Source organism: Myodes glareolus, chromosome 1, assembly GCF_982192425.1.
Source record: "Myodes glareolus chromosome 1, mMyoGla1.1, whole genome shotgun sequence".
Classification (NCBI taxonomy): Eukaryota; Metazoa; Chordata; class Mammalia; order Rodentia; family Cricetidae; genus Myodes; species Myodes glareolus.
The window spans coordinates 93,200,860-93,220,007 of NC_142026.1; the positions used below are offsets into that span (position 1 = coordinate 93,200,860).

General features: G+C 42.7%; 1 protein-coding gene across 1 annotated transcript in view; it reads right to left on the reverse strand.

Moving 5' to 3' along the window:
* The window catches only part of Hs3st5 (heparan sulfate-glucosamine 3-sulfotransferase 5), a 109,340-nt gene that overhangs the window by 72,567 nt on the left and 17,625 nt on the right, over positions 1–19,148 (reverse strand). The window lies entirely within an intron of this gene.

Genomic DNA, 19,148 nt, shown 5'->3' on the forward strand with positions numbered 1-19,148 from the left:
GGAAACTAATTACAATTGAAAAAATTTTAAGATATGTTACTTAGTTGAACAGACAAAATTTTGTGTGTTTAATATGACAATTACTTCTTTGTACAGCAGTCAGTCACAAATGAATACTCTCACCATCCTACGACATTCTAGTGCAGTGTGTCTTTATTCTTACTCAGTGTCTTCCCATCCCACTTAAAGCATTTCACAGTGGAAAAAAAAATCAGACCAACAAACTTGTCCAACACTGTGATGTAATTTTCCAAGTAATTCACTGGCCTATCAAGAACTCTAATCTGGTGCACAGAGGTTTCCCAGCAAGACCTAGGACTCATCATAGGAAACATTTCTTTGTGAAGCAAAGTTCTGCATGGGATTTTTGGAAGTGGAAGCAAGAGTCATGCTAATGTTCCAGTTGTCTCATATTTCACGAGAAACTGAAGGCACATATCGACTTCAGCAGATTTCCAAAGAGAAGGTTGAAGGAAATGAAATCCGAGTAGACCTTACTTGAGGAGTGAATTCAGAAACAGAGGGAAAGCTGGAGGGCGTGGCCTTTGTTGTATTAACTCGAAGAAAGCAACTTTCCAGGGCTGTAGCAGTGGCTCAGAGGTTTGAGCACAGGCTGTTCTTCCAGAGGACCTGGGTTCGAATCCTAACATCCACATGGTGACTCCCAATAACATTTAACCCTAGTTCCAGAGGTGCCTGTTCTCTCTTCTAGTCTCAGTTCCCAGGCACACATACAGGCAAAACACCCTCAAAATAAAGATAAACAATTTTTTAAAAAGAAAGAAGTGACTTTTCATAAATTTAGGGAGTAAAAAAGTCTACTTTCCATCTTTTGATAATTTTTAGTACATAAAATTACATAGCATATTAATCTAAGTGTGCTGTTTCAAATGAGCATGAAGCACAAGGAAAATTGTTTTGAAGCCAAGACCCTGGTGTTTACATGGCCACTAAAAGATGGGAGGGGACAATTTGGAATCTAAATAAAAATCCTTTATCCAGTGAAGTGGGAGGTGGCCCATGTGTTTGAGTGCTTGCTGCTCCCACACGAGGCCCTGTATGTGGGAAAGCCTGGAATACAGGATGGGCTCGTGGTTCCATGGCTTAGAAAGCAGACAGGAATCTCTAGGGTATGCTAGGCAGCCAGCTTAGCTGACCCTGAGTCAGTTGAGCTCTAAGCCAATGATCACAATTTCTCCAAGACAATGTGGATAGCTCCTGAGGACAGCATCAGACTTCTAGACTCCAAATACGCAAGTTCTTGTATGCACTCCCCACATGCACATACTCACATATGCATTTGAAAATATGTGCGCTTATTTATAAACACATATACACACATGCATCCTGCCTACATATACACACCTAAATATACATTTGAACACACAAGCACTCATACACACACACACACACATGTGCCCCTCCTCCCACATATATACTTGAACACACATGCAATACATATATGCACATATGTACATGTACTCCAATATGCACAACATATATATACATTTGAACACATGCACACACACACACACACACACACACACCAATCCTCCTCTCACATGCACATACACCTTTCAGGTAGCTCAGTTTTGAAAAGCTCATATTTTTATTTTTGAGTTTGCTTAGGCCTCAGACAACTATCAGGTATGACTGATTTTCTTTTCCCATAAAAATGTATGAATTTTGCCTCTATAAAATTGTGCACCATTGGGTTTTTTTTCTATTTTTTCATTCTGTTGAATAAAATTCATAAGCAATTGTCATTGTAAAACTTGGATATAATCACGTAAGCCTTCAGCAATAGTCTAGTGTGCCCTCTCATTGATGCCAGGGCCACTGGGATGTAAGTTCCACCCGGAATTCCCCTATTAGTATTCAGTGTGTTTCCTTCTTTTGTTTAATCTATTGTATTGTTATGTTACCTAACAAATATTTTGGATTTTGTTGTATTTATGTCCGAAATCTAAAGTTTTTGCAATTAAAGTATTATTTTTCAATATTCTCATTGCTGTTAACCTAGTGAAGAAATTCTCAACTATCACCTCCTAACATTCACTGAAGGTGGTAAAACGAGAGCAATAAATGCCATTCAGCGGCCGGGAACATGCGTGATGGCCAGGAGGCTTCGTTTCTACATTGTACTTTGTAAACAATCTGTTGAAAAGGACTTGCATTCCTCATAACATTTTTTAATGAAAAAGACTCTGCCTTTTGTTTCTTGCTCTCACAGTGAATTACAACATTTTAACCAAATGTGGTTTTGTTTTCAAACAATACATCAAGTCTTGATACTTATTTATACACAGTGCTCACTACAATGGCTGTCATATCTTACTATGCTGCAGGAATGCTGGAAAGGAAAAAGATCACACTCTCGTTTGCAAAGCTGTTTGCTAGCCAAGGTAGTCAGAAAGGCAGCTCTTCCAGACTCAGGCAGACACCAGCAGGCAGGCCTTTTCCAGGAATGGGCAGTCACAGGGAGAGCATTTTCAGGCTGCCTGCCTCACCAAAGAACAGCAATAAACAGCAGTGTTATGGCCTGAAGCAGGAGAGACCCTGGCCCAAATACAAAAGCAGCCTTGGCCAGGTCCAGGGAAAAGGCTCATTGATAAATAGTTTCAGGCTCTGTAAATATTAAATAAACAAAGTTCGCATTAAGCCATGTGTGCATTTGCTGTGAACGAAGGGTAGACTCTGCTGGATCTGGAAGGCAGATGAAATGCTGGGACCTGGGGTGTTGCCTTATTCACTACCAGAAGGCCGGGCTCCCTTTTCCATTAGTCTAAGTTCAGAGTTTGATTTTCTTTCAGGAGTTTTTCAGGGTGAGCAGAATGTGACCTCCATGATGTTCTGTTCTGGCTTGGCTCTTTCTCCACAGGCTTTTGTCATCCTGATCTCTAGCTGGTTCTTGAATATCGCCTTCTCTCTCTAAACCCAATCACATTTTCCATGGGCAGGTACCTTTGCCCTGTCAATATATCCCTGTCTTTGCCCAGCCTGCCTGGCCTCTGCGTCTCCCCCATCCTGGGCCCTTCTAAGTTCTCTATCTTACCTCTTCAGCATTAGTTTCTCAAAACTTGTCAAGAGCTGAGCCTGTATGATGAGGTCCTGGAATTCAATGGACCCTGGGAGATTCTGTGATCCATGAGTTCACTGCTCACCTGAGAACAGATTGGCAGGGAGAGGGTAAAGCTGACTGCAAAAAACAGACTTTTGCTCCTCTGTGGCTAACTTCTTTCCCATTTCTCTCTCCCACAACCCCTCTCTCAGAGGACAGCGTGCTTGACTTTAAACTATATAACTTTTGGAATCTGTGTACTTAAAAATGTTTATCCCAAAGAAATGACTCCATTAGTAGAAATTCTAATCTGAACGGAGGAGAATGGGAGATTTTATAGGCTACAAGGAAAGGTATTTTGAAGTCATTTACTCAGTATTTACTTAGTAATTGTTGTACAGTATTTACTATTTTAAGTAGCTAGAATGTAAGTCAAAGGCCTGGTGGGGTCTACTACTCTTATTTTGTTAGAGGGGCATGGCATACAACTGCCTTCTAAGTATTCCTGTTTCTATCCATAGATCTGGGTGGCTTTCAGCCTTGGTCAGGGAAACTTTGATGCTGAGCAGCAGTCTGTGCAGAGACTCATGAGCAGCCAAAGTGCTGAGAACAAGTGGCTATTAAATGTTCAGCTATGAAGAGGACATGTCTATCTGTCCCTGTCCCCAAAGGCTCAAGGAATATTTCGGAGGAAACTGGGGAATGTAAGAGCCCAAGGACAGGGAGGAAAGCTATGAGATATGCTGTGATCTGGATAGCGCACGGCTACTGCGCTAATAGCAGCTGTGGTTACCTGCCCAAGACTGATGCAAGATGGAGCCCATCATTATTCCAGCATGGATGAGGGAGGGGCTCAGGCAGGTCTACCTCCAGCTGCAGAGCTGCTGTCAGCTAATGTTTGCTGAGGAAGGCAGAACTATTTTCTTCAGTGGTATAGCCATCGGTAGGTTGCCCACACTGCAGTAGACAACCTCATACTCATGAAGGCAGTTCGAATTAAATGCCTTGGGATGTAAAACAAAATATAAAGACTCAAAAACAGAAGAGGAACTTCCTGGGAGGAGAAAGGGTTTCATCAGCGAGGTGGAAAGAGTGGTAGGAATCGAGGTGAAAATGATCAAAATTCACTAAAGACATGAATGACATGATCAGATAAAAATACAAATGTCTAATAAATATTTACTTGAAGAAAAGAAAATGAAATGCGTATAGGATTTTGAGCAGCACCAAAGAAGAGATTTTTCCAAAGGACAAAGTTGGGATGTTTGGGGGACTTTCCAGAAAAGACGTTGTGCAATGAGGCTGCAGTATGTACAGTGGTTCTTACAGGCTGGGAGGAGAGCAGGTATACCGAGCTCAGGATGTGAGAAACAAAGAAGGACAGGGGAGGAGGTGGGGCACCAATGCTTCAGGATGCACTGAACCAAGCAATTGCCATAGTCTGAAGCTGTAGAGTTTCATAACGGCTTGAACAAGGCAGAGCCAGACGTGCCATACCTACAGGGGCCAGCAGCCTGCCATTGTGGACAGCTGGGCTCTGTGTAAGCATTACCATCATGGTCCTGTGGTTTGGTCAGGGCTACCACAGTTGTCTGTATCCAGGTTAAGGAACTGAAGCCGCACATTAAACAACTCCATGCAGGCCTGGTCCTCGGTCTGACCCAAGGTTCTTCATGTAAATAGGTATGTCTTAATAGCACTTTCCCCCTCTCTCATAAAGGACTTTCTGGTTAGAATCCAGACGGGAGGCTCAAGGAAGCTAGGGAGGAGCACCTCCCTGGGTAGGCAGGTGAAATCTGTGTTTAGCTGCAGGCAGAGCAAGATCTTCAGGGGAAAGGAGGCAGTTCTGATTCCACCTCACTGATCTACACCCTGACTGGGACGTGGAACCACCAGGAAATTCCTGCCTGACATACTTCTTAACTGGGTCTATGCATTAAGTTTTAAGAAGTACCTTAGTTAATTGTACACATGGCCAGGGTGCGTAGAACTGCTGGTGTTTGAGGGAGGTGTCATTATCCTACAAGTTTCCTCCTCCTTGGCCTTCATCAGTCTCTCTTCCTGAGTGTTGGGCAATTTTAGGTCCAAATCACTGGCATGTACTCAGGCAAACTCTCCAGGCATCTGCATCCAGGCTTATATATAAAAAGGTGGAGGGCTGAACTAGGCAAAAAAAGTTCCAGAACCTAGGATGGGACCTGGGCTGACACAGGTGAGCCTAGAGACAACCGTCTTCTCTGTGAGGTTAGCCTGGGAACTGAAGTGGGGAAATACCAGAGGTAAGCCTACACCACTGAAAAGTTTAATGGGGGAGGATGCCATGGACTTGTTCACTAAGGTCCTGGGATGGGTGATAGGGGTGGGGGTGGGTGATGAGGGTTGGATGATGGATGATAGGGAATGGGGGTAGGAGGAGGTAATAGACTTTAGTAGCCTGAGTCCACTCTTGCAGAGCATATTCTGGTTTCCTACAGTAAGCCACTTCTTGCAGATTCTAACTTGGATGCCAGCCCGGGGACCCCCAAGGCAGATCCTATTCAGTCATTTAGTGAGTTCTTAAAGTGCTGGGATCAAACCTAAAGCCTTGCACATATGGGTAAGCATTATACCACTGGGCTATGGCCCTAGCTTAAGCTCAGTGTTAGATATGGGTGGGGGGGGAATGAAGTCGTAAAAAAATAGGCGTTACCTGGGAACAAGGGTTGTGCTTAGAGTGGGGAGGAGGCAGGCTGGTGATCAGAGCACTCCCTAGACAAGGGGAAACCCAAAAGGGGGAGGGGCACAGACAGCTGGGGGCAGCTGAGGAGGTAATGAACACCAGTAATCCACTGGAACCTGAACGGACCCAAGTGGGCAGATGTGGAAAGCCCCAGCAACGGGGGGCTCCCTTTCTCACACAGGGGCTCCTGTCTGGTGCCGCACACCTGCTAATCTCCTTCTCCTGACCAATGGGACTGCCACTTAGTCCTCAGCCAGTCCTCAGGCACCAGACCAGATGCCATCTTGGCTGGGACACTACCTCTTCTTTCACAGCCAGTTAATTTCTCCTTTCTTTCTACCGCAATGGATTTATTGGCATTTTTTGCCCAGGCCAGACATGCTCTTTACGTAGACTTCATTTTTTTTGCCCTTGTCTGGAAGGCCCTCCCTCAGAGCCTGTGCCTTCCTTTCTTGAACTGGATTCATCTTAATCCATGCGAGACTTTTTTTGTTCCAGCGAGGACTCTGGTCTTCTGATTTATCACTAAGGCCATCCCGGCAGCTCCTGTTCTTTGTTTTTCTCCACATGATTCATGATCCTTCTAAAACCCCTCATGTTAGACTCCCACACCGCAACGGCAGAGGATTCTGCTCTCTGCTTTGTCTCCAGAAGCTAACCTTGAGACTGATACACAGGAGGAACTCAGTGCATGCTGTCAGCCTGCCTTATGCGTGCTTGCTACAGCCGCTGTGTGAGGATCTCATTCCGTCATGGTCCTTCCCCGCTTCTTGTCCTGGTTTCGCTCACACTGTCTTAGGATGCAATGTTTCTGCTTGTAGTAAGAGAAATTGGGCATCAACTGGGAACCCGTCAGTTCCTTCCCCAGGGCCACTTCATTCTCGTTTGGTGGCCTGGTGGCTACAGGAACATGCAGCCCTTATGCTGTGTTTTTGGCACTGGACCACATCGTTTTACAAATTGAGGGATTTCTGGCCCTTTAAAGCCTTGCTTAGCTCCAGTGCAGACTGCTGTAGGAAATCCCCCCTTTCATTTGCATATAAGGCCTGGGGACATTTTTCACATTTGGCTCTCTCCACCTTTTGCTTATTTTAATTATGTTATTTATGGAGTACCCAAAGTCCTGTTTTTTTTTTTTTTCATGAAGTACTGTTAGGAGAGAGAATATTTTTTTCAATATTTCACCATTTATTTATTTGCTAGGAGAGGAGGATAATGTACTCTGCTGGGGGATTAGTACCAAAGAATCCTTTACCTAAATGGGGATGTGGGTACGGCAGCAAACTGCACCTCCGTGCTCTCATTCCAATACCTCCTATAACAGCAGCATCCGAAGCAGAAACCTGAGAACTCTGCTTTTTAACACACTATCTGGAAAAGATTTTTTTTTCCCCTAACATTAAAATTTCACTTCTCCCCTCACCTCTCAAGTATCCCATCTATAATTGGAAAGTACAAAAGCGGCAATAGGTGGACTCAGTTCTTGGGTGCTAGTTCATGGCAGTGCACATGGGAAACCACTCTGTTGAGGTCATCGAGAGTCACACACACTTAGAGATGGCCCGGAAAGATCCTCCAAAGTTCCAGATTAAGCATACAGAGTGTTCGGTTGCCAGAGTACCGAGTACTGGACTTGGGGTCTCATTGCTCCCTGCTAGATTGGCACAGCAGTATAAAACTGGCCATTCAGAAGAATGACATGCCACATAGTGACAGAGATTGAGAAGGCTTTCCCCATGTGACTCTAGCGGTCCCCCTTCCAGGAAAAGAGGTCCTTTTCCAAGGGAAAAAGTGAGCTGTCCCCTGAAAAATGTCCTAGCCAAGCACTGGACCTTTTTCTTTGTTTGCTTGTTATGTATGGGGAATAGATAAGACCAGAATTTCTCGTATATGTTAGCTAATCTTGATTGACAGCTCGATTGTGTTGAGAATTGTACAGGAGATTAACACAGTACCTTTCCAGGTGTGCCTGAGGGTGTTTCCAGGGTTGGCAACTGAGGGAGGAAGAACTGCTTAAGTGTGGGGAGCACCTTGCTGTAGGGAGGAGGAGGAGCAAGCCAGCTAGGTCAGGCCCTCTCTTCCTGGCCACCATCATGTGAACTGCTTTGTTCTGCTGGACTGTCTGAGGGCGGGAGCCTCTGCAACTGTAGACCCAGCAAACTGCTTCTCCAGACTGGCGAATACATCAAAAGACACAAAGCAGTACTTAGTATAAGCAGTGGTAACTATGATAGTGTGGCTTGAGCAACTCTAAATCACCACAGGACAGCCTCCCTCCTTCATTCTTTCTTCCCTCCCTTCTTTCCTTCCTCCTTTCTTTCTTCCCTCCCTCTCTTCTTACTTCCCTTCTTTTCTCCCTCCCTCTCTTTTTCCCTCTCCCTTCCTCCTTCCCTTCCTCACTTCTTCTCTTGTTTCTTCCTTCTGTTCTTCTTCCCTCCCTCCCTCCCTTCCTCCCTCTGTTCTTCCCTCTCTTCTTTCTTTCCTTCCTTCCTTCCTTCCTTCCTTCCTTCCTTCCTTCCTTCCTTCCTTCCTTCCTGTTCTCTTTAAGCTCTATTCATTCAGAGAGGCAGCCTCACTTGGATGCTGCACGTCTTTAACACCTCCCAAACATTTTTTAATATGCATCACAGTAAGACCTCGATTGCATTTTCTGACATTAGACTGGAATTTAATGACTTTAGTTCATTTCATATGTTTTTCTTTTTGAGGTAGGGTCTTATTATGTTGCTCAGGGTGCCCTGAAGCAAGGCTCCTGCCTGCATCTCCTAGTTGATAGGAATACAGATTGCTTTCATGGTTATTTTAAATTTATGGGAAGGATTATTGACTTTCACCTTTAATACTATCATAAACATTCACTTCTAATTATTGCATTTAGGTAAAAATAATATTGCTTTGGCATATAAAATAATTGTAAAAATGCAATATTGACCTGGCTGAAATCATGAAGCTGGTGCACGACTGACTAAATTTTGAGATGTAGAGGATGAGGTGAATCAGAAGATTTCTGAGGTACACACGTTCCATACTCTTATCCTGGCTGTGGCATCACCGCAGGGCATCTGTATCATTCTCAGATTTGCTCCAAGTGCATGTGGACTGAGAGGTGGTGATAGGAAACACAGAGAGGCTGCTCTGAGACAATGGCTGCTCTTGGCTTCCTAACAGGAAATAGTATAGGACAGAGAAGAAAAGGAGAGTTTGGGAACTAGGCAATTCTATATTAACTAGGTGTGTGATTCTTGCAAGGTATTTAATTTTTATTTGTTCTTGTTTTTTCCTCTGCAATCCCTCAGATTCCTATAAGAATTAAACGAGATACTCATAAATAATTACATAACATAGGAGGAACAGTCATTCCCGGAACATAGAAAGTACTACTTGATAAGTGGTACCTCTAATTCCAAGAGAAACATAAAAGCATTTTGAAAATGATGGCCTGTATGTAACTGTATCAGATGGAGAATCTGGCTTCATTACCCCATCAAATGGACAAATCGACAACACCATCAGAAGCCTGTGCCTCCTGGCCCTACCTCCCTGGCCTCTGTGAATCTTCACTTACCAGAAACCAATGCAGGGAGCTGAACAGATTCTAAATCCCCTGTTTTCCCTCACCACTGGAGCATCCAGCTGTGATCACAGCATTGTCATGCACAGCCAGGGACAGTCCGGTGCATTAACTGAAAAGTTTTATCATGTAAATATAGACACTCAATTTGTTCTCCAGCATATCGGTAAATCAATGATGAAGAAGTTATTTTTCAGATCTCCAAATTCCATGTAATGTTTATAGCCTCTGAATCTATTTAAAGCTAAGCATGGCAGGGATAAGAAAAAGTTCCATAAGGAGAGAAATAAATACGCTAAATGTGTGCAGTATATCTGTCCTAGGAGGCTCAAGCACGCGTTGTGGAGTGTTGAGAGCTGGGCGGGAGAGCTAGGCAGCGTTTTCCTGGCTGTTCTTTTTAACTATAAAGGGAGGTGATAAATTATAAATGTGCCTGGGCCAGGCAAGTATGACAGTTTTAATTTTCATTTTAACAATGTGTACAATGCCGAATGTATGAAGCTCAGTTGGAATATGACAAGATTACAGCACAATAGAAGGCTGAGCTGGGCAAGTCAGCTTGCCCTACCTGCCTATTAGTCCCTGTCCTGTGGATACCGTTTAGGGACTGCCAATATTCTCAGCATCTTGCCACATTCCTCTCTGTGCTCCATCTAACATAAACGTGCATTTGTTGTTCTGAATGCAAGTTTGCTCTGCTTGCCAATGACCACTCGAATGTTTTAGTGGATTACAGATCCTTATCATTGAATACAACAGATACTCTCCTGCTATTTTCTATCATGTGTTGTCTCCCTCATTTCCTTTAGCTGACTGGGTGTGATGCTCTAGAATCTCCACGTCCCCCTTCTAGCTCTCACAAAACTCTCTGTTGACCTTTAATTTTTCAAGGCTTGCACTCTGTCCCTCTTTGTCATTATCCCTCCTCCTTATGCTTTTCTACTCTGAGGCATTATGATTTGGTTATTTCAAGGGCAATCATAGTCTATCTTTATAGACAATTGTTAGCAGAGGGGGCGAGAAGCAAGTCACTTAGGGGCTTGGACAATTATAGCTAAGATTTAAGAAAAGCCCGTAAGTCATGGATAAATAAGGTCTAAAGTTAAAGCAGACAAAGCATAAAAGAGTGAATGAACAGACTACAGTAGCTTCAGAAAAGAATGAGGTCGGTCGTGGCGCCGTGTTCACCAGACTCCCATCCCATATGGAGACTGAAAGTGGCCATGTGGCAGGCACTCGGCTCTGGGGAGGTGAGGATGATTGACAGGAGGGAGGATGAAGAATGTGTGAGGGTGGGTGAAGACACTGCACGCGGAGCCAAAAGAGCCTTTTGCTTTATGCAATAAAGAAAGAAAGCAATCTACTTGAACCTTGGGACTTTCTTTGTTAATGGATGGTCCCAGAAAGTACCTTTGCTGAAACTCCAAGTTCTATTGTATGGCAAAACACAGCCACGTAGTGAGAGGCCCCATCTAGAAGATAACAATCAAACATATACCTCTGCAGCACTGTGATTGTTAGTGTTCATCTGCAATGTGACCGGACAGAGAAGGTTATAGGAGGTATATTGCTGTGTGTCTGTCTGTGAGGCTGCTTCCAGGGAGCTTTCCCTAAGGAAGGAAGACCCAGCCTGAATGTGGCAGGCACCATCACCTAGGTTGGGGTGTCTGACAGTAAAAAGGAGACAGCAGGTTGAACTGTAACATTTATCCCTCTGCTTCCTGATTGTGGACCCAGTGTGACCAGGCATCTCCAAATCTTGCTGTCGTGTCTCTCACGAGGCAAGAGTAAAGCCTTCTGTCCTTGAGGCTTTGTTTTCTTTTCCTTCAGGTGTTTCAGTAACAGCAGTGGAAAAGTAACTAGTCAGTGGCCCATACACAGGGAAATGGAGATGGTAGACAGCAGGCTCAGAAAGCCCATGGATGGTTTTCAGCCCATGATGACCCCTGCTAGAAGACAGACATCACGTAGGGTTGGGAACTCACCACAGCCTTGGCATTACTCAGTGTCCTTGTGGGTGATTGCTTACAGTGACGCTTCCTTCAAAGTGCTATGGCAGTATTTGTACTGATATGGGATAGTGCCTAGCACATAGCAGCTGCTCACTAAACACTGTCTTACCCACTGTTCTGCCCTTAAGCATGCCCTAAGTAGTGGGGGCCTTCACAGGCCATTTACTTGTGCTGGTGGAGCCAGGGCCCTTCCTACACTCATGGATTTCTGGCCCTTGTGGAGATGACTGTCATCTGCTTGTTTCTTGCTCATCCCAGTCTCTCTAACATCTTGAATTTGTCTCTGATCGATCGTTCACTTCTTGCCATCCATTATCGTTTATCCTGAGACTTTTGATTTTGGACCTGAAATTATTCTTCTAGACCAACTGTTATTGCATTCTGTCTATGTTCCTTTAGATTTTAGACTCAGAATCTGTCTGTGCATACATCTAGATTAGTGGTTCTCGGTCTGTGCGCCATGACCTCTTTGGGGGTTGAATGACCCTTTCACAGGGGTCACCTAAGACCATTGGAAAATGCAGATATTTACATTATAATTCGTAACAGTAGCAAAATTAGAGTTATGGAGTAGCAATGAAAGTAATGTTAGGCTTGCGGGTCACCACAGCATGAGGGAATATTAAAGGTGGCCATGTTAGGATGGTTGAGAAACTCTGTTCTTGATGGTACTTGGAGTATATTCCAGTCATATATGGCTCAAAGTCCACCTGTCCCAAACAGAATGAAGCACTTGCTGCTGACTTTTCATTATCCTTTCCAGAACAGCATTTCAGTATTATGACTGAGTCATTCTCAAAATAGTTTAGTGTTTCGTATTTCCCTACAAGTGTGATTCACAATGCATTCATCAGTAAATCTGAAACCTAGTCTAAGCAAAGGCTAAAACAGAGTGACATCCACCTGAAAAAGTGGCATCCTCAAATCAGGGATTGGGCGTGACAGCGATGCTCACTTAGGGACGCGGCCTTCTGCATCAGAGGGAGGAAGCAGTAGAGAGTGGTGAGAAGGGTTCGTGTGGATAGGAATGAGAGGCACTAACACAGGAGAGGCTAAATGGGAGGACTCAAGCTAGTAGTGCGGGTGGAGCCAAGAACAGGGAAGCCAGACACCACAGTAGAAGTGAGGGTGCGTTCTCAAGTGCTCTGAGAATTGCAGATGAGAGGGTGTGCTCATGGGGGTACTCTACTGTAAGGGTCACATGACCTTAGCACGGTTGCCGCCAAGTCACGGTCCTGTCTCCAGGGATGACTAACCACCAAGATGGTGAAGTAGGACATCTGGAATAAAAAGTGATGAGCACAACTTAAAGAACTATCCCTTTAAACAATAAAATTAAAGAAATGAGATCAACTGTGTCCCCTTTAGAGCGATTACTAACTGTCCTAAATTGACAAAATTCTGAGAGAACTGTGTGCAAATTTGGCTGATGAAATCTCTAAACTAGGCCCCAGATAATGTTTTTTTTTCCCCTCTCTGTTTTAACTCGGATAAAGCCAAGGAGAAATATAGGTAATGAAGGATCTGTAAGAGTGAAAAGTCAGAGACCATGGGTACCAATAGCCCAGCGGATCCTGTAGGGTATAAGCCATGGACCAATTCCTGTCAAGCTATAGACTTTCCCAAGCTATAGACTTTCTTCACGACTCTGCATCATGGACTGAGAAGTATGCCCTACTCTTTCTTTTGTGAACGATAGATTTTTATTGTAGTTATTATATTCCTACAACAACTCTATATAGTATATATTGGGACTACATGGGAAGAGATGAACAACTGTTTATATATCATCAGCAGATGGGAGTTATGCCTTCCTCCTGGTGGATAATATGGAAACAAATTTGTATTCACACTGGATGGCAGGAGTGGATAGGATTTGGAAAGCATTGTGTGGCTACTCAGAGGCATAGACTCATATAGAGACGGCCAAAGACTATTTTGCTGCCTCCCTTGCTGCTCTTTGTGGCCAACTGACTGAATTAGTATTAATAAATTATGAGCTGAATTGATGCATGTAACTTTACTTGAAAGAAAGCTGTTTCTTTCATTGCTGTTATTCCTGTTGCTAGATCAGTGTTGAAGATGGGCTAAGATGACGTTGAGGGAACGAGGCTGGGATAAGCCAATGGAGCAAAACTGCACCACCAGCCTAAGGTGCTTATTCGAAATTGCTAGGGTAACTGATGAATCAACTTCTAGAGGCTGAGTACCCGAATTCAGAAATCCAAAATCCACAATATTCAAAAATCCAAGCCATTCTGAGTGACAACATGATGCCTTAATGGAAAAATAAGCAGCATAAAGGTTTTGGTTTGCCTACAATATTTAATATGTAAAATTACCACCCAACTTTGTGAATAACAAAGCAGGTGGATTCTATATCTCATTATAATATGTAAGTATTCCCAAATGAAATCAGACCTGAATTTTAATCTGACTCCAAGCATTTTTTGATAAGTGATACTCAGCCTGGTTGGGATATAGTTCATTTTTAGAAAGTTTGCCTAGCAAAGATGAGTCTCTGGGGTAAATCCCCATATAGTGTACTTAATTTGTTGTCACAACATAGCTCTGTTGTAGCAAAGGTACCCACCTTTATCCCAATGGATAAGATCATGATTCCAGAATAATTTGATGTAAGAACAAATATATACATATTCTTAGGTTGTCTTCTGTTTTAAATTTTAGTTCTAGGTAGCCTAAAGTGACTTTTCTAGATACAAATTCTTTTTTGTGTACATTTTTTGCTTTATTAAAAATCGATTTTTTTATTGACCTATATATATTTTTTCCACTTCTCTCCTTTCTTCTTTCCTCCCCATCTACCCTCTCCCAAGGTCCCCATGCTCTCAATTTACTCAGGAGATCTTGTCTTTTCATACTTCCCATGTAGATTAGACCTATGTATGTCTCTCTTAGGGTCCTCATTGTTGACTAGGTGCTCTGGGATTGTGAATTGTAGGCTGGTTTTTCTTTGCTTTATGTCTAAAAACCACTATTGAGTGAGTATATATGATATTTGCCTTTCTGGCTCTGGGTTACCTCACTCAATATGATGTTTTCTAGATCCATCCATTTACCTGCAAATTTCTAGATGTCATTACTTTTTCTGCTATGTAGTACTCCATTGTATAAATGTACCACATTTTCCTTATCCATTCTTTGGTAGAGGAGAATTTAGGTTGTTTACAGGTTCTGACTATGACAAACAATGCTACTATGAACATAGTTGAATGTATGTCCTTGTGGTACGATTGAGAATCTTTTGGGTATATACCCAAAAGTGGAATTGCTGGGTCTTGAGGTAGACTGTTTCCTAATTTTCTGAGAAATTACCATACACTGATATCCAAAGCGGCTGTACCAGTTTTCACTCCCAACAGCAATGGAAGAGTGTTCCCATTACACTACATCCTCTCCAGCATAAGTTGTCATCAGTGTTTTTGATTTTGGCCATTTTTTCAGGTGTAAGATGGATCTCAGAGTTGTTTTGATATGTATTTCATCTAAATACAAATCCTTATGTGAGAAGAATTCTCCAAAAACATTATTTTGGGAGGTAAAAGTCATTTTACAGTCCGGTGTAACCTCAAACTCATTGCAATTCTCCTGCTTCCGCATTCCAAGAGCTTGGATTATAGGTGTGAGCTTCCATGCTTGGCCAAGAGATGTTTTGGAATCTGGAATCATATGTGAGAAGGTTAATACACGTACAGAAAAGGGTAACTGTTTTATAGACAGGGTTTTACCCTGTCGTGACAGGGTTTCTCACGGTAGCCCAAGCTGTCTCAGAAATGTCAGCAATTCTCTTGCTACCCTGCCCCCACCTACACCTTGGGATTACAGGTGAAAGCCATCATGCTTTGCCACCCCTATCCACATACTAGGTTGACAGGTATGAGCCACCGTACTCTACTCCAAAGTTTAATTTTATCTGTTATGCTGTGTCTGGTCTGGCACTTGTGAACTAGATCAGGCTGGCCTCAAACTTCCTGATCTTCCTTTGTCTGTGTCTCAAATGCTGGGACTATGGGCAAGCATCTTGCTAAAGTTTAATTTTATCAGTTGCTCTGAGGTTGTCCTGGGTGAACTAAAACACTGTCCAAAAATTGTAGTTAATCCATATCTTCCTTGGGATCTAGATTTAGGAAGCTGCTAGAAGGAAAACTGGGCAGTCTTCTTTGTTTGGACCAGCATGGCAGATAAAGGTATAAGAAGACTGTCCCTGCTAAAAGGATACTTAGACACTTTTGACTAGTGTTCTTTTGAGATATGAGAATTTGTGATCTATAAGAAACAGAAAATGGCTCCTTATGTTTTTCTTGACTGTTATCAAGCATTTTTTATTGAAAACTTTTTCTTCAATAATTAAATAAAGAGAGTTAATTTAATAATATTTCTAGTACAATGATTTGCTTGGAAATCCTATGGAGTATGTTTGAACCTGTGCCATTATTCATGAACTCTGTGGCATTTTCATCATGGTAGGTGTCACATAGCCTATGTGCATATAACCATCAACATAAAGGACACATTTCAGCTCCCCTAACATCCAGTTGTGCACAGCACAGAAGGACTTGCTTAGGGTGACGTAACATCTTTCTAAGAAAGCAATCATGTAAGTAAATACAGAAGATCCAGATGCTGTTTTGAGTAAATTCATCACAACAAGTAGTTAACTGAAACACATGAAAGCACACAAACATGGTCTCCAGGGAGGAGACCCTGAGAAAACTGAACACCTGGACTTCAACAGACTGCATGGGAAAGTCCTGGGCCATTTTAACTCAAGAGAAGTGTGGGAGGCTAGGAGTGGTGGCACAGGCCTTTAGTGTCAGCACTAGTGAGGTGGAGTAGAGAGGGAGAAGTAGGTGAATCTCTGGGAGAAGTAGGTGAATCTCTGTGTGTTTGAGACCAACAAAATCTACACAGTGAGTGCCAGGTTATCCAGGGCTACTCAATGAAGTCCTGGATAGAGGGGAGTGAAGGAAAAAAAAGGGAGAGAGAGAGAGAGAGAGAGAGAGAGAGAGAGAGAGAGGATGTAAAGGAGCTCTACCTAGGCGTAGGAGATGTATCTGGTAACTACAACAGAACTCTGAAAGAAAAACTTTGATCGTGCTTGTTCATTCACTATAAATATGACAGAGAAGAGCCTAGAAGGGACAACAGAGGTGTCTCTTGTGAACTGCATTTTGGGCATTTTCGCAGCTCAAAATATTTTGCTTTTTCTCGAAAGTGGAAATACCAATGTAACTAAGAATCCAAACATCCTTAATGCGTGTTACCTTATGTTATAATTGCCTGTTTAAATCATGAATAAGAAAACAGAAAACATATATTTTCTTGCCACTGTAGATTACAAAAGGCCGTTTTTTTTTTTAAGTTGTTCAAAGCCAAGCTAATTTTGATCATCAAAGTAACTGCACACACTGCTGCTGGATGGATGGCACACACTTTACCCAGTGACTATATCAAGCAAGAATTTTTGGCATTGTTTATTTTGGCCTCGTGGTTTAATCCATAGAGTAGCTTTCTGAAACCTCATAACAGCAACCCTTTTCTTTGACAGGGTTCAACCGTGTTAGCTTTCAGATCAAATGTCAGCGCTCTTTGATCTTTGCTGCCCACATGTTCTCATTACACGGAACAAAATTCAGCAGGTGTTTGATTGTTTAGCCAGCATTAGGGAAGGTGAGCTGGGATTAAATTGTTATGACATAGCTTTGTTTTAGGCCCGCTGACTCTGACTGAATTTGAAATAATTGTGCTGTGGCAATCGCAATCTTCCTAAGTACAATAGGCCTCTGGAAAGCTCAGCTCGAAGCTAATGGACTGCAGCTACCATCTGCAGGATGGAAACTAAATGCCTCTAAAAGAAATACTCATAAATGTAACTAGCCATCTTGTTGATTAGCTTTCTGGAGGATAGGATTCCAGTTGCCTCAGTGAACTGGCCCAGCCTTTCTCCCAAAGGCAATTGCGGCTGAACAAACACTTGTTTCTGAACACACATTTACCCTCGAAGTCCCAATGCATTCAAAGCCCCCTTTAAAGAAGATACAATCAAATTATGCAAAAATGTAGAAAATTATGTCAACATTTCTCCAACTGTAAATTAAAAGAGAGTAACATAAGCTCTGGTGCCAGCATTTATTATAAGGTCACATTTTCTAATCCAGTGCACTTAGCCTAATCATATATCCTGTTCTCTGGGGCTGGAAATTTCAAACATACCTTTCTTAATTTATTCAAAATACCATTTTAGCATCAAGTCTCAATATTAGCACACAGCTTTCTATTTTTTTAACATTCATTTTTTTATTAGCATATTCGTGTATTTCTTTCATCATGTTTATTCACACAAACATACAGGCTAACCTCACATCTTGTTAAAGATTCACTATCTAGGAATGTGGTGTGACTCAAGAGGTAGGTCACTTTTAGCTCTTGGGGTCAATCTCTAGCACCATTCCTGTGTGTGAGCACATGTATTCTCTCTCTCTCTCTCTTTCTCTCTCTCCCTCTTTCTCTCTCTCTCTCTCTACCTCTCTCTCTCTCTGTCTCTCTCTCTTCCTCTCTCACTCTTCATCATTATTAACACTTACACATGCTTAAATTTGGATGAACTTTTGTCTTCAGAATTTTAAGTTTTGAAGATTTCATTCTTCCTGAAATCCTGTTACAGGTAAAATTTAAGGTTATTAGGAATAAGTCTGTTGCTGTCTGAACAGAACATGGACTAGTATTTATAAAGGAGGAACCTGAAACCCTCAGGCAATTTCCAGATTTACTTTTCCCATCATTCTCCTTGGAATTTCATTTTGCAGCTCAGAGAAATCCAGAGGCTGGAGTGGATTTGCTGAGAGTGGGCTGGAGTCCAGAGCCATCAAGAGTTGTTCTCTATCTCTATACACTTTTTCCATTTGCGGTCCATTCTCCCTGTCTATGTGCTGTCCTAGAAATCTGCTCCAAGACCAGTCAGTTGCCATCTCAGCAGAGAGAGATGCAGTGACTCAGCATCACATACCCTTGGTTGCTGCTGATTTCAGTCTGTACTCTGAACTGTGCTAGCCTAGTCAAGCTTCCGTGTTGTTTCAACCCACTGTTTTTCACAGTTTGGCTGAGTCTGAGGACCTGTCTAAAAGCCTCTCCCCTTTAGTTGCTTTACATTAGCAATGGTATACCAATCTTTTTTTCCTTCTTCTTGAGACATATGCTCATATACCCCTGTCTGGCCTTACATTCACTATGCAGCTGGAAGACTACATTGTGTTCTGATCTTCCTGATTTCACTTTCTGAGTGCTGGAATTACAGGGACGTGCCCCCAGGTGCTTTAATCAGTCCTGGGCCTCAAAACTAGAACTTGGAGCTTGCCAGACAAGCACACTACCAACCTAGCTACTCCACCAGCCCCTGCATAGTGATCTAACACCAGCTCAGTGGGTGCTGCATAGTTTCTCCATCCCTCATATCTCTGATGAATTGAAGCTTCAGCTTTGTGTTCCAGCTAATGTTTGGGATTCTGTATATCTGCTAGAATGTTCTCAAGAGCTACAGTTGACTTGCTTTTTAAAAATATATTCTCCTTGCCCCACTACACTTACTTAATAGTCATAATGTGGCAACTGTTACCAAGGTAGTAGGCTCCTACCCTGGGTTTACACTTCCTTAGAGTAGCTAGTAATATATGTTCTTGTATATTTTCTTTTGGGGAGGAAGCAACAGGTCCTAGCATCAAGTCTGTCATTTGTATATAGCTAACTAAATGGTGTTCAATAATCCCA